The sequence below is a fragment of the Protopterus annectens genome, chromosome 5.part0 (assembly GCF_019279795.1).
Source record: "Protopterus annectens isolate FY-2018-M chromosome 5.part0, PAN1.0, whole genome shotgun sequence".
Classification (NCBI taxonomy): domain Eukaryota; kingdom Metazoa; phylum Chordata; order Ceratodontiformes; family Protopteridae; genus Protopterus; species Protopterus annectens.
Window position 1 is genome coordinate 438857997 of NC_056735.1, and position 13835 is coordinate 438871831.

Sequence of the window (13835 nt, forward strand, 5' to 3'; positions counted from 1 at the left end):
TGTCACCACAATAAACAGAACATGCTGGAGGGATAGATTCCTGTCCCAGAGACTTCCCATACTCTGGAACAGACTACCTATCTATGTCAAACAGAGCTCCTCATTAGCACTCTTCAAGAAAAATCTTGATGATTGGATGGGAATTGGGAAATTCACCCCAGGGATCACTTCTGTGGCTCTGCTCGACAGGGGCATAGGAAAATAATTTTCTTGGGTGGCGAAAGCCAGGGAAAATTTTTGGGCTAGGCTTGTATGGGCCCTAGGGCCGATAGCCTAGTACCTACCTATGAACCTATGACATATGCAGTTTCCAAGTTTTGATAGTAAACTATTTAAGTATTGCTTACTGTTAAACTTGTACAAATTATGATAACATTGACCTGCTCACTGGTATATATACAGTGGCCCCCTGAATTGTTTCATGCACATTACTGGGCAAAATCCATATCTGTGTATTATAAACATCACTCATAAGCTTATTACTGACATACCTGTAAACTTGGGACATGAACCATCTTAGGGACATATGATAAGCTGCGTAGCACAACAATGACTTATATAACTGTATTGCTTTTTCTATACAGATTCTACACTTACTTTGGTAATAATGTATATGCACTATGTCTCTTTGGGGGGGTTGCCTATGTCTAATGCTAAGAGAATACAACCATTACATGGTTAAATAAAGGTTGTGCAGTTTGTCAGGCATAATTTTTAATATTTGTATGTTGCTAAGGCTGCTATTCATTCATTTAGGTATTCAGAGTGTGTGTGCTATCCCTTGCGGATTCATGGCATATTGTGTATGCCTACATCTGTTGGCAGCATCTTAGTCTGATGGTTCTTCCTCAGACTACTCACTTGTATCTGTCGCAGCTGCTGTTCTGCCTGTGGTACTGAGAACTGTGGTCTCCCAACTGACCTTGTTGAAGCTGTCTCCTGGGAATGCTATTGTGCAACATGGAGCAGACTGTATCTCAGAAGAGGTTGCTGGGTCGTATTGCAAGGCATCTCCAGAGGTGTCTAGACTGAGGAATCTTGATTTGAGCAAGACAAATACACATTCTACAATATTCTAGTTTGAGCGTGGGCATTTTTCTATCATTGCTTGGTGGGGTTGCGTGGGTTTCTCAATGGTATTTTCAGCCATGGCTCCAGTGCGTAACCTGCATCACCCACTAAACACTCTTGTAGAAAATCACGCCTAGCAAACCTTATGTACAGCTCACAGGTGTGCAATATGTGTGAGTCATCAAAACTGCCTGGGTTACATGCACATACATTGTAGATGATCCCTTGGGCATTATAGACAACCTGACAGTTTATAGGATGATATCCATTATTGTTAATGCAATTCCTTCCATGTTCACTGGGTGGGATGCTTTTTCCATATGTGTGCAATCTAATGCCCCCAAAACTTCAGGGAATTGTGCTATTGCATACAATTCCTGTTTGGTTTTTGTTCTGTCCTATGGGCTGCGTGGGAAATAGATGTGCTCCCTTGCATGTTGTAGCACTACATTTAGAAACTGATGTAATATTCTGAAAGTTGAGGTGTGTGAAACTCCTAACGTATTACCTGTGGGTCTCAGTAAAGCACTTGTAACTAACATATGTAATACTACATGTATTTGTTTCCACTGGGATGGGTTCTCTATGATTTCCCCTGGGGCCTCAGGTGAGGGTGTTAGAGGTCACATATTTCCTGCAGCATTTCCCTCACTGCCTGGTATTGCTCTACAGTTTCTGTGTCATGCAGTCCATGGTAAGTCAAATAGGGTCTAGACACCCTTTTTCTTGGCCAAGGTCTGGCAGCAGAAGCAGTAGCACCTTGAATTGATGTTTATAGCAGCAGCAGCAACTGCTAAAATGTTTTTTTTTTTTTTTGCAAAGTGTAATCATGGCTGTAATCCAAAGAGTTTTGTATTTCAGGGCAAATGGCTGCATTGAGTTTACATAATAAATAGCTTTATAGCTTCTTGAATTGATGCATAATGTTGGATTGGTAAATTAACATGGAATTCAGCTACTTATGCTTTCATTAGCGTGTGCTGCAGTTTACCCTTGTTTTCAGGCCCTACACTAAGTGCAGAGCCATTTATAAATATGAAATAATGAGCTATCATGTGCATTGTTCCAAGCAACACATACATGATAGTTACACTTAGTGCAGCCATACTAGCGGCTAGGTGTAGAATTCTAGCCAGCTCAAATTAAATAACGCATTTTAAAATCACACAGGAAAGTATAACAGTATTACAGATAAACAATCTAGATTAGTGGGATTTAGAAAGTATGAAAACTTTTTTTATTGCAAGTAAGGAAAAATCAGATGAAAAACTGCCTTTTTTAATAATAATATAAATAAGCTTTCAAAGGACATCATCAGGAATCTTATAAAACTTATTAATAACATAGAATTATATTGAGAATTAAAACATTAAAAGCTAAGCATTTTTAGGTACAGATGGGATGTTTGCTAAGATTCTTGAAATGCTTCAAAAATACAATTCAATTATTAAAATAAGTATTTTAAATTCAAAATGAGAATATTATCACCCTTCCTGAAAATATAACTGAACAGTTCATTTATTAAAACAGAGAAATATTCCAACTTTATGTGCATTTTATAAGCTGATGACATTGTTGCATGTAGATTATAAAATATTTATTTCAGTCTTACTAAAAATGCTGTCAACAATATTGGAAGAATATAAAACTAGATTTAATATTAGTAAACAAAACACAAGACAATATTTTTTGATTGAATATTTAAGCGATAACTGATGAGTGGGTGTGGATATATTGAGGATTTATCCAGTGTCGGTGTGATTTGTTCATGAGGGTGAAAGACAAGTGATTAAACAAAGCCGACTGTAGGTAAGTCCTCATATAACCACACCCACGATTCAGTTATTGGTATTATGCAATGACATTACTTAAAGAAAGAAATTGCTTACTTTTCTTAAATAATGTCTTTGTGTAATGGTAACTATCCAAGGGGGGGCCACTCATGGATGGCAAGTGCAAAGGCCACGCACGGATGGCAAGTGCAAAGGCCACGCACGGACGGCAAGTGCAAAGTTTTTCTGCATTGATAAGGGTCTTTAGGGCCGGAATCGGTCTGCCTTATGTTTCAATAAAGGTTGGATTCCTCCTTTTGTGCTGGCTGTTTTGTGTTTTTTTGCTTGTATAATGGTGTCATAGTGTTCATCCACATTGTTTCCTCACTTTCCCATGTTTGTTGATGTACTATTCATGCATATGGGACTTACATTCCCTCTCTTGCACAACACATCAGTGCTGCTGAAAATAAGCAATGATGAAAGAAATATCTCTATTGCTTTTTTTGTTTTTGTTTTTTAAACTATACAATCCAGACAGTTTACAGGTACAAGAGAGACAAGGAAGAAGTACAAGGAAAATCCGGTAGATGAAGAATGGATGTGATTTTCCTTGAATTTGCTGTGCCCTCCTTCCATACCTCTCAATCTCTTAGGTCAAAAAATATGGACAAAGGCCCCAAAATAGGGACTAGCTGTAAATGTTGCTCTTATAAACTTAAAAATCTGCAAGAATAACAAGATTTGTGTTGGTGTGCATCATCTAAAGGCTATACACTCTGAAAATGAAATGCATGTCATTCTTTAGTGACTTCTACCCTCATTGATTTGTCAGAAAAACACATATTTTTATGAGAAATATACCAAAAATATGAGGCTAATATCTAGATATTCTGTGAAAATTTGGCCAGTTGAGATATATGCCTCCACAGCATATACTAACAGAAGAAAGTCTGCCCACTCAATGGTGCTACAGTGACAAGATTTTTTTTCTATTGGAATATGCTTGATTTACAACAGGCACACTGGATAGACTGACTAATCTGTATGTACGTTTATAAATAGTAATGAGCTAACATTGTATAATTATTGTTTTAATCGCAACATTTAAGTCAAAATGAAACACAAAAAATAACATTTCAGCAGTATAGGAATATGTACACCAAACACTGAACAGAGCAGCACAAATAAAACATATTTGTAGTACTAACATAGAGTGTATTCATTATGTAAAGTGTCAGATCAGGCATTAAAAACATCTCCATTAACACTACATCCCTGGATTTTCTGCAAAAGTTTATACAATGTCAACAAGTGGACCCAGTACTTTAAATAATATTCTAATTAAACATGAAAGAAGTTGGTGTGCTAAACAAAATCAAGAATCAAACACAAAGTAATGCCCTGGATATAGAAATAAGCCAGTCACATACTGTCACAGGTGTAAACATGTTTCTTCTAAAATAAGATTTAGCCCTTTTGTCCCTAACCTAGGACTTCATCAGAATACCAGCTAAGATACATCACTTCCTTTTATGTCATCAGGTCTAAGATCCATATTATTAAATGGCCAGTACTCATAAAACCACTGCCACTGTTATAAAATCCATACTTTTAACTATTTAGCTCAAATATACAATTAATCAACTATTTCTTTCAAATTCATGTTGTGAAAAAGTAAACAGAAATAATCACTTGAATTAAGATTGTAAGCAGTCACACATTCTAAAACACATAAAAAATAGATGAAAACCATAAAAAGCATTAGTGCATATCTTAAAAAAACACAATATGAGCATCAGCATGACAATAATGAATGCTTGACAAAAAGGGAATGAAAATGAAAAAATAATAATAAATAATAAGTGCTCCATAGAAAATTAGAGTTTGGCAGAATGTAGCTTTAACACAGGTATTATTGATGCATTGTCACTTAAACTGGGGAGGGGGTTAGCATTCAACCTAAAGCTGCAAAGCACCTCCTTGTACTCCTATTTTGTTCCCCATTCACCCTGGGGGTTAATTTCAACCTGTTTTATTTATATTTATTTATTTATTGACATTTGTTAACCGGGTTTGTCCAACTGGGCTTGTGGCCCATTTTCAGTGGAGACCCGAGGAGAAAAGCTCCAGTAATACATTTTAAAACAAGTACAATTTTAAACAATATTGATATAATAGCAGTTATAGCAAAACAATTCACATATGTTGGGTTACTTGCATAAAGTTAAAGTTGCACTAAAAAGAAGCTAAGTAACAATTTTACATTGATATAGTTCAATAGGTCAACAATAAACATTTTTTGTTTGTATAAAATTGTGCAAATGCATAGTAGACACATTGGAAAGAGAGGTGTAATGAGGTACTAAGTATGGTCCTTTTGAGGGTACATAAAGGGAAGGAAGACTAGGTAGGGTCATGGCAAGGGCAGGTTCTGGAATTGAGAAAATAAGCTTTTAGTTCATTTTTAAAGTGTGAGGTGTGTGAGATCGAACAAAAGTCAAGGGGAAGTTTGTTCCATGCATGGGAAAGGGGAGTTTGTAGAGTAGTTTGCCTACTGACTTTTTTGGGTGGTAGATATCAAGTAATTGCTGGTTAGAAGCACAGAGGGTCTGGAATGGGATGTAGATGGAGACTAAGGAAGATAGAGATGGACAGAAGGAGGATTTATAAAGAATAGAGTGTAGCATATGAAATTGATAAGATAGCAGAAACTGGGGAAGTTCAAGCCATTGAAGAGAGTTTAAAGAAATGCAGTGGTGTGAGTTGTATGGAGAGTTAGTAATGAGTCTGGCTATTTTATGATAAGTCTGTTGCAGTTTATTTAGAGTGGAGGCCTGGATATTGGTAAGAACTGGGGCGGCATATAAGAGGGAGGGGAGGAGGAGTGCCTGGCCCAGGGTAAGTCTAGATTCAGGGGTTAGGAATTTTTTGTTCCGATATAGCAGACCTAGTTTCTGGTTTGTTTTTTTATACATTGGAGTATGTGTAGGTTGAACTTGAGTTTGTCATCGATAATGACCAATAGGAGTTTTGTGTGGGTGTCAGGTTGGATGTTTATATTGTTAGAAGATGTAATAAAAAAGGAGGTTTTGTGATGAGAAAAAGAATGGGGAAGGAAAATTTGGAGTTTGGTCTTTTTGGGATTTAGGATCAATAGGTTGTAAGAGAGCCATTGTTCAGTGGATAGTAGGGCCTGTTGGGTCAGGGAGTGTAGTTCAGGAATGTTATTTGAGATGGATATAAGTGTGGAGTTGTTGGCATACTGAATAAGGGAGGATTCTTTCCATGATGTGTAAAGATCATTGCTGAAGATGTTAAACAAAAGGAGTCCCAAGATGGAGCCTTGGGGAACACCAGTGGAGATGGGAAGGAAAGGAGAGGAGGATGAGGGCCATTTGACAGACTATTCCCTGCCAGGTAGGTAACTATTAAGCCAGGCAAGTGTGGAGGGGGATAGGTAGAGATTTGTGAGTTTGGATAGTAGTAGAGGATGAGAGACAGTATTGAAGGCTTTGGAGAGATCTAGGAAGAGACAAGAAATGAGTTTATTGTTGTCTAGGGCCTCTGCAATGATATGAGTAAAGGAGAGGAGGGCAGTGGTGGTGCTGTGGTGAGGACAAAATCTATGTTGGTTAGGGGTAAGTAAGTGGTATGTGAGGAGGTGATTGAGAAGCTGTGAGTGAGTACATTTTTCTAATATCTTGGAGAGGGGGGACAGAATGGCAATGGGTCGGTACTTTGAGGGGTCAGGGGAGTTTCCACCTTTATGAAGAGGGATAGTGAAGAAAGATTTCCAAAGGGTAGGGACAGTTGATTCCAGAATAGATTGATTAATTAGTATAGATACAGGATAGGCAATTGAGTCAGCAGCAAGTTTGAGGAATGTAGGAGATAGATTGTCAGTGGAAGGAGAGCAAGGTTTTAGCTTGAGTAGTAGAGATTTGATGTAAGTAATGGGAACTGGCTCAAAAGAAAAGAAAGTTGGGTTAGTGGGACTTGGAGAGGTGGGTGTCGAAGTAGAGTTTGGCTTAGAGGTTACCAGATTTTGGATGGAAGAGATAAAGTGTTTATTCAGGAGGGTAGCTGTTTCCTGAGAGGAAGAGTTAGGGTATGGAGAGGGATTAGAGGGCTTTCCAGGATAGAGGATGTTGTTGAGAGTTGACCAAAAGTTTTGAGTATTGGATTTGTTGTTAAGCTGAGCAGAGCTATAGCATAACTTTTTGTCATTAGTTGTATGTTTATTTGCAAGGTTCCTCAGTTGTCTGTATTTTTGAAGAAAAGGTGGTTGTTTAGTTTTAGTCCAGGTTTTCCAAGCATGATCGCTTTTTTTCATAAGGGACCTAGTCTCTTTAGAGAGACAGGGAGCATGGTTTTATTTTACTCTGATCTTCCTAGATGAAGCTAAGGAGTTTAAAGTATTCATAAAGATGCTATTGAAAGTGTTTACAGCATTGTTTAGGGGGAGGTGTTTTAGGATGGACCAGTCTATGTTGTTGAGAATGGAGTTAAATTGGGGTGAATTGAAAGTTGATAGTTTTCGACAGTCTTTGATAAGGTGAGGTTTAGGAAAATGGGAGTAGTGTCTTAAGATGGTGGTAGGGAGATGATCACTGAGGGAATCAGGTAAGGTGTTGGGATTGTGGTATTGGTGGGGGGAATTGGTAAGGATCCAGTCTATGATGGAGTTGGAAGTGGAATTTTTATGGAAGTGAGTGGGAGATGTTATAAGTTGGTGGAAGCCGTGTAGGTGGATATTGAGTTGGAGGAGTCAGTTGAGAGTTTGGACCAATCAATGTTGACATCACCAAGGATAAGTGTCTCATATGGTATGTTGTGGGAAAACCAGAATAGGATGTTTTCAAGAATGGGCAGATTGTTACCAGGAGGATGGTAGATAGAGGCAATTGCAAGTTTTTTGTGGGGATTCAGATGGCAGTTAAGGATGATGATTTCAGCTGGGAGGAAGTCAGGAATTGGGGAAGGGTATGGTGAGAGGTTAAAAATGCTTGATTAGAGGATGGCCATGCCACCGCCTTTTTTTACAGGTCTATCAGATCGGAAGATATTATAACCTGGTGGGAGTATTTCACTATTTGAGATTTGTGGCTTGAGCCAGGTTTCAGATAGGGAAAGGATGTGAGGGATATTGAGAGCTATCCATGAATGCAGCTCAGTGACTTTATTTGCTAGACCCTGAATATTCAATGAGTAAATAGTTAAGTATTTGGATGGAGATGATTGTTGTGACTGAAGTTGTTGACGTTAGAGGAGTAAGATGGGGGCAGTGTAGAGGTAGTTGTGGGGAGAGAAGAGAGACCAGGATTGGGATGGATATCTCCAGAACAAAGTAGGTTTTTAGTGAGGAGATAGTGTGTAGTAGATGCTAGATGGAGTTTGTATAGTTTTGACTTAGCTTTGTGAGAAGGTTTAAAAAACCTGTATTATGGATAGTTTATATAGACTTGAGGTAGAGGTATTAAAGAGATTAGGGGAGATAGTAAAAGATGAAGTAGTTGGATATATGTTGTATGAGTCAGAAGTTGGTGAACATAGGAGTGGGTCAGAGAGATTGGAGTGGTAAGATGTGGAGATAGAGAGAATAAGGAGTAGTGTAGAAGATATTAGAAAATAATACATATTGGAGTAAAATATGGCCAGATAGAGTAGGTATAGAGACAGTGGTATAGAGGAAGTGGTGTCGACAAGATTGACAGATTAGTAAAGTGGTTGTGGCAATAGGCAGGAAGTGGAATTGTAGTGGCTAGTGGGACAGGAAGGGGAGGGATAGTTAGGTATAAAGGTAATGGTAATGGAGGTGGGTGGGAATGAGGGTAGGGTAGGGGAATGAAGTGAGTGGCGTGGCCATCCTCTAATCAAACATTCTCAACCTCTCACCATACCCTTCCCCAATTCCTGACTTCCTCCCAGCTGAAATCATCATCCTTAACTGCCATCTGAATCCCCACAAAAAACTTGCAATTGCCTCTATCTACGTTGGTCAAGATGAAGTCATAGAAACAATCAGAAAAAGATAGTGAGAAACTAGCTTGAGAGACAAGGATATAACGTTTCTAAAAGGTATAGTCACCAGAAATAAAATAAAAAGAAATAAAATATTAGCAGAAGTAAGCTTACAAAAGGACACTGGCCTCAAGCTACACAAGTAGATTTATTTGAAGCAAACCCAGTGAGGTATGGTTAAAATAAGCTACAATAGAGAGGGGATTTGGAGGGGGAGAGAGAGGCATTACTAGCAGTTAAAAGCAGGGAAAAACAAAAAAAAACATTAATATGTAAGAGTCTGAAGACAGTAAAATAGGACAGGTGCACTAGGAAAGGCAATTATGAGTGAGGCTAGCAATGAATTCAGGGAAAGGTAAAGTGCAGAACAGGAGAATATACACAGAAACAGTATGAGGATAGTCGGTAACCAAAAAGAAAGGATATGAGCTGTTGGCGTCTGCTTTTCGTGGTGACTAACAAAAAAACTGTAAATTCTTGTTGTGCTTATAAAGGCTAGCATTAATTAAAAGATTAGCTTATGTAGTAGTTATTTACTGGGACACATACCTCAGTGGTATTATTTTAAGCTTAAAATGGTGGCTTCTGGACAGATAGTTAGAGTTGCAGGGTATCTGTTAAGTTCCTCAAACCTGTGTTGCCTGTACTGTGGCCAGGAGAAAACCACAGGGAAAAATCCACTAGGGCTATAAAAACAGAGAGGAGGGAGATTAGTTATGAGCAAGTACTTCAGGAAAAGAGTGAGAGACAAAAATACCATGGATAGAGAAAGAAAATAATACAGGTAGGCAGAGACAGTATACCTAGCATTAATTTCCATTGTATGAGTATGGGAAATTTGAAACTCTTAAAGGCAGTACATGTTAATGTGCATTTAAAATACTGTTATTGGGATTCATTGTCCTAATGTCATAATAAAAAAGCCTATAATTAAACAACACTAGGAAATGTGGTTCTTGCTGACAGTGCTCATACATTTTGGTGTCTGAAGTTTTAAGTCTTGATAACTGCCTCAGTATCAGAATACATTTACAAAAGGGTAATTGTGGGACTTTGGGTGTGGTGTATATTGCAAAGTGCTCAACTTGGGCTGTTTTTTATGTGGGAAAAATTAAGAGGCCACTCAAGAAAAGAATTTATGAGCACTATTACTACATTAGGACAAGGAATCCCAATAATGCTCTTTTTAAACACACATTAACATGTACTGCTTTTAAGGCTTTTGTATTTGCCCCAGAAGCACATACATTTTATGTGTAAATCACCAAAAATATGGGTTAAAAATCTGGAAAGTTGAGAAGTGGACTGAGAAAATATATAACATTTATACATTACTCTATATGTAATACTGAACTTGGAGATGAATGGATAGATATTTCTAAGACTGTGATATGGTAGGAAAATGTTGGATAAAATTTTTGTCATTTGCCCAATCATTTTGATCAGATACATTCCAACTAAATGAATGTCAGTGTCATTTAATTATTCCAACTTTTCCATGTATAAGTAAAGACCAGTTGTCACTTCATTAGTTTGTTATAGCAATTGTATGTAAAATTATAACTAAATGTTGGAAAAATCGAATATAGTTCCTAAAATTGTTAAGGTGAGCTATACGCAGGACATATTAAGTTTACATTTGGTCTAAATTATCTATATTTTTACAGAAAATAAAGATAATACTCTGTGTTGTTATTAGCAAAATGCAATAGCTTGAGCTATGTTGTTATATGAAATTTGACAGAATAGCTATTATTTATTTATTTTAATTCATTACTCAAGGTAGAATGAGGGTGATTATAAGCCATTTACTGGATCAGCCCAGGTACAAAATAAAAAGAAGAAAGAAAGTTAACATAAAAAATTAGAATGCAACAAAGTTGGAGTGATATAGAGAAATATTGATAAAAGAATTGTATTAGTCAAATATGTTACAGTATAAAGAATGAGACACACCGTGTTTATTTTGTAAATGTTTTTTGTTTTGTAGCTGTATATGATTTAGATATTGTAAGTTACTTGATACTAATTAAGAAATAAATGCCCAGTACTTTATTTTAATCTATGTTTAGAATATATGTCTTATTCAGATAAATGACTAGTATGTTGAAATATTAGATGTAATATAGTTCCATAGGTATATACTATGCTAACGGCTACTGAGGTCTGTGTAAGCCTACCCATGCATCACAATATATGAAATGAAGATCTTAACCATTATGTCAAACCCAATGTGTGCAAGTTTTTTTAATTTTAAAGGGTATTTTAAGGGGTATATATATATATATATATATATATATATATATATATATATATATATATATATCTATATATATATATATATATATATATATATATATATATATATATATATACATACATACATGTTCTCAGCATTATCTCATTGTCATAGTGTTGCCCACTTTAAATCCACTGACATTCATAAGCACAAAGGATAACAGGAAACCCTTGTCATGTGATACTGGTACAAATGGAGCTCAAAAAAGGTATGTAGTATTCAAATATACAGAAGTGTGACTGTGGACACTAAAATTATAAGATATTAACACTATGGGGTTCAAACAGTGAACTAGATTTCATAAACACCCAGTAAAGATGGAAGCTTATGGCTGTGGCAATCAAATGATAATCCACTGTGCTATTTGTAGTACTGTCTTGCACAACGTAAATATAAATTCATCTTGTTAAGCTCTCCTGCACACATTTTCTATGTGAAATACATTAGTAATAGTTATTAAATTCATTTAGATTTTTATAAGTATCATAAATGTCTGAAATATGCTACTGGGTCTTGTCTCCTATTCTCCAATGTCAGGTGAAACTCTTCCATAACAACACCATTTTCATGCAAATGCAGCCTTTTTCCTTATCTCTTACAACATGCATTGTATTACCTCCATTATAAATAAAAGTTTGTAACAATATACAGCAGAGCAGGATATCCATCCCACACCATAGCATAGTATCTTAGTAAGACTGTTTAATATAATTTACTTTAAAGGAAAAAAAGTAGGTAGACTGGAGCAGTTAATCCTTTTGACTTTTGGCATACTTACATTAAGATTATAAATTAATAATTAAGATAAAGCAAAATAATTATACAATGATAAATAATGCAATGAAATAGCTTCCTTAGCACAAGTCAGGGGCATACCTCTGAACTGTACAGATTTTCACAGAATGTCCAGATTTTTCCTCATATTTTGGTAGATCCTCATACATTTGTGGTTTTCTGGTAATTACTGAATATTGAAGTCACTAAATAATAATAAATAAAAACAAACATTTGAGTTTCAGACTTTATATCCTTCAGAAAATATGCACTAATGCAAAGCCTTTTATTCTAGCAACTTTCTAGGTTTATAGGAACAATATTTAATTTCTCTCCCTATGTTTGAGCCTTTGTTCCCCCATTTTTACTAGCTTTGTCCAGATTTCTTGCACTAAGGTTGAAAGGTATGATTCAGGGATAATGTGCCCATGGTTTAATTAATCAGTCATATTTCTTTGATGTTGCTCTTCGTTGAGTCTAACTCACTGCAAACTATGTAGTACTGCACAGCTGTTTATGTAAGACTGTTGTGAAATGTATAGGAAGCTCTTGTACCTTTATACCCTCCATGCTGCAGGCTTTACCCTCATAACCCTTTACTTGTATATATCATACATTTTATTGTTCTTAATTATAAGAGGTCTTCTTCTCTATCAGTTTCATTGTTTTCCTGACATGCTTTCTTAATTGTCGGTCTACATGATCCCAGTGAGAAAATATGTATTTTCCTGTAGAAAGAAACAAAGGTTTCTTGCCATTGTAGACAATACAGGATAGTAAAAGCAATGCAAGCAGTACTGAAATTATGTATAAATTAAAGATCATCTGTAACTCGTGAACCACTGCTGTTCTTCTGAGATTAACTATATAGTATTAGGACTGATGAGCAATGGCTCCCTGTTGTCATAGATCATTGCCAAAAATAATAATAAAGAAAAAAATATGCCAAAATTGCCACAAATTCAACAAGGGCAGATTGTAACACATTAAATTATTTTGGCAAAAACAATAAATCCTTTTTATTAGTCCAACTCTTCAACAACTCATGCAGCTGACCCAGATTGAGAAGCATATGATATTTGGATGACCACAATGCCCCTACAACAAGTTTCCCTTTCACCACAAAAATACCTTATACATCAACCTCTAGATACAGTCCTGCTCTGGCTAGGAGGTCAACTATTAGGAAGATGGTTACATTCACTATTGTGCCATCAGTAGTAATCTTCCCTCCTCTGCCAGGTCACAAGGTTATGGGCAGTAGATCATGCCTTCTCCTTTTTTGAAATGCCCACATGTTGTTGGTCACCCCCTAATCTTGAAGACATAAGTGAAGTGGCATGCAATTCAGGTACAGTTGGATATATACAATGTCCAGCAGAGTTTTCTACTGAGTTTTGCATTCTCTGTAATGAAAATGTAATCCCCAAGAATTTATGATTCTTTTGTGAAATCTTCAATCATATAAAACCTAGGCCTTCTCCACCCTCACATTTTGGGGCTTCACTGATAATTAAAATATAGGACAACATAGACATAACCATATATGGTATCTTTTGCATAGTTTTTACCATAAGGTACATAAACTTTAGGACCTAATTTTGCCATGTACTCAATATAAATATGTGTGATAAATGGCTATCCAACAGTGAAACTGATGCAGTAGTATCTTTTACCACTGACTTGTCCTGCTCTATAATCCTCTGAACCCATCTTGGTCTAAAATCTCAAACATATCAATGCATTTCGCTTTCCAAATATTCTTCCAAACTGCCTGTGTTTATACGTATGGCAGTGGGTTCTTGTCACAAGCCCTGTATAACCTGGAGTACCCTTGTTAGATTCTTGCCAACACCAAGATCACTGAAGACTAAACTGTAGTTTACCTCTATTGC